At 49.5% G+C, this 3293-nt stretch overlaps 1 non-coding gene across 1 annotated transcript; it reads right to left on the minus strand.

Moving 5' to 3' along the window:
• Position 1: 1 nt before the first annotated feature.
• On the minus strand, positions 2-159 carry LOC125773473 (5.8S ribosomal RNA). The gene has a single exon (XR_007420133.1). It is a non-coding gene; the product is annotated as a 5.8S ribosomal RNA (ribosomal RNA).
• Between the last annotated feature and the right edge of the window lie 3134 nt (positions 160-3293).

The following is a 3293-nucleotide window of genomic DNA, read 5'->3' on the forward strand; positions in this document are numbered from 1 at the left end:
TAGGCACTCAAGAATGTGTGCATCGGCCGGGTTTAATCGTCCGACGCGCAATATGCGTTCAACTTATCGGTGTTCATGTGTCCTGCAGTTCACATTGTGACGCGCATTTAGCTGCGGTCTTCATCGATCCATGAGCCGAGTGATCCCCTGCCTAGGGTTTTATAGTAAGGTTCCCAATGTAACACAATCCCGGTGGTACGTCCAAAGACTAACTTTCTGACTAAGTTGTCTTTATTACCCAATAGTCCCAGGCCTTGTGACTTGTGGCTCATGTCTACGCCCATGGCCACCATTCGCTAAGATAGTTTTGAAGTCACTTTGAAGGCCCAGGAACAACTCTCTTAGCACATCGGTTAACCTGGCGCCGCAGTCAACTCATGTGCTTGGATCGGATCGAGCTATTGAGTATTGGGCCTGCATACTCGCTCATCCGTATCCTTTGCGTACCGCCCCATGGCCCTTGTATGTCTGCACCACAGTTCCTGTTCGTTCCGTGCCTATGGCCGGATACGTATTGCACATCGGTATACCTGTCGCTACTCAGGCAACTCGTGTGCGTGGATTGGATCGAGAACATGGTGTGTGCCCCATGTTATAATTGATAGTCCATATCCACTTTATAGGTTAAAGTCATAAGTTGTGATTGCACAACCATTCTTCATAAGAGTTTAATCACTCTTCAACTAACTTTCGTTCTGGTGTCTTGGTATCAAATCGCGTAAGACACAAGATTCTACTGGCCAAATAGAATCTAGCACATTGGTTAACCTGGCGCCGCAGTCAACTCATGTGCTTGGATCGGATCGAGCTATTGAGTATTGGGCCTGCATACTCGCTCATCCGTATCCTTTGCGTACCGCCCCATGGCCCCGTCCTTAGAGTTAATGACTAGTAGGCTTAACTCTTTGTATGTCTGCACCACAGTTCCCGTTCGTTCCGTGCCGTGGCCGGATACGTATTGCACATCGGTATACCTGTCGCTACTCAGGCAACTCGTGTGCGTGGATTGGATCGAGCTCATGGGGTGTGTAGAGATTCCATGTTATAATTGCAAGTCCATATCCACTTTATAGGTTAAAGTCATAAGTTGTGATTGCACAACCATACTTCATAAGAGTTTAATAACTCTTCAACTAACTTTCGTTCTGGTGTCTTGGTATCAAATCGCTTAAGACACAAGATTCTACTGGCCAAATAGAATCTAGCACATTGGTTAACCTGGCGCCGCAGTCAACTCATGTGCTTGGATCGGATCGAGCTATTGAGTATTGGGCCTGCATACTCGCTCATCCGTATCCTTTGTGTACCGCCCCATGGCCCCGTCCTTAGAGTTAATGACTAATAGGCTTAACTCTTGTTTGTCTGCACCACAGTTCCCGTTCGTTCCGTGCCGTAGCCGGATACGTATTGCACACTAGTAGACACCGTAATCTGACGTATCTAACACACCACTATTGTAACTCGTCGTCGAAGGACCTTTCAAGTGCCTGATGGCCAGGGGAGCTCTTACACGGCACGGATACACAGTGATGCTCGCCCATCACAGTGTACAACGATCGAGTTTGCTTAAGTGTCTGGGTACCTACACACCAGACACAATGCAATGGCCACGGATCCACACAAGGCACATCACATGCAGAAAGCTTCACCAGATTATGACACATACCACACTCTTGTAACTCGTCGTCGAAGGGGCGTTCAAAGTGCCTTACGGCTAGGGGAGATCTAGCACGGCACGGAGACACAGTGATGGTTGCCCATCAAAGTGTACAACGATCGAGTTTGCTTTCCGCGCAAGCGTTCTAAGTGTCTGGGTACCTACACACCAGACACAATGCAATGGCCACGGATCCACACAAGGCACATCACATGCAGAAAGCTTCACCAGATTCTGACACATACCACACTCTTGTAACTCGTCGTCGAAGGGGCGTTCAAAGTGCCTTACGGCTAGGGGGGATCTAGCACGGCACGGAGACACAGTGATGGTCACCCATCAAAGTGTACAACGATCGAGTTTGCTTTCCGCGCAAGCGTTCTAAGTGTCTGGGTATCTAAGCACCAGACACAATGCAATGGCCACGGATCCACACAAGGCACATCACATGCAGAAAGCTTCACCAGATTCTGACACATACCACACACATGCAACTCGTCGTCGAAGGGGCGTTCAAGTGCCTTACGGCTAGGGGAGATCTAGCTCGGCACGGGGACACAGTGATGGTCACCCATCAAAGTGTACAACGAACGAGTTGGCTTTCAACAAATTCTGACACATAGCAAGCGAGCGACCGAGCTACACCGAAGGCAGCCCATGGTTGGTCACTCGCGGACGATCATCAGTAATGATCCTTCCGCAGGTTCACCTACGGAAACCTTGTTACGACTTTTACTTCCTCTAAATCATCAAGTTCGGTCAACTTCAGCCATGCCAGCTGCAGCTCACGAAGGAACCGCGGAAGGTAAGCCTCCAGAAACCTCACTAAATAATCCATCGGTAGTAGCGACGGGCGGTGTGTACAAAGGGCAGGGACGTAATCAGCACTAGCTAATGACTAGTGCTTACTAGAAATTCCAGGTTCATGGGGACCGTTGCAGTCCCCAATCCCGACTAGATGGGCATTTTAGTGATTTCCCGTTCCTCTCGGAATGGGGGCGCCTATTGGCGAGAACACGCTGCGACCCACATTGTAGCACGCGTGCAGCCCAGAACATCTAAGGGCATCACGGACCTGTTATCGCTCATTCTCAGCTTGCTAAACACAAGTTGTCCCGCTAAGCAGGGCAAACGTAGCCGACGACCGCCCGTGAAGGCGCCGCCCGGCTGTAACGTCAGGTGCGCCCGGAGGCGCACTGCTGACAGCGTTCTAGTTAGCATGTTTGAGTCACGTTCGTTATCGGAATTAACCAGACAAATCATTCCACGAACTAAGAACGGCCATGCACCACTACCCTTAAATTTGAGAAAGAGCTATCAATCTGTCTTACCTCGATAAGTTTGGACCTGGTAAATTTTCCCGTGTTGAGTCAAATTAAGCCGCAAGCTCCACTTCTTGTGGTGCCCTTCCGTCAATTCCTTTAAGTTTCAACTTTGCAACCATACTTCCCCCGGAACCCGATTTTGGTTTCCCGGAAGCGACTGAGAGCACCGAATAGGGGTAGCGTCTCCCAATTGCTAATTGGCATCGTTTACGGTTAGAACTAGGGCGGTATCTAATCGCCTTCGATCCTCTAACTTTCGTTCTTGATTAAAGAAAGCATCCATGGCAAACGCTTTCGCTTCAGTTGGTCCT

The sequence above is a fragment of the Anopheles funestus genome (assembly GCF_943734845.2).
Source record: "Anopheles funestus chromosome X unlocalized genomic scaffold, idAnoFuneDA-416_04 X_unloc_35, whole genome shotgun sequence".
Taxonomy (NCBI): domain Eukaryota; kingdom Metazoa; phylum Arthropoda; class Insecta; order Diptera; family Culicidae; genus Anopheles; species Anopheles funestus.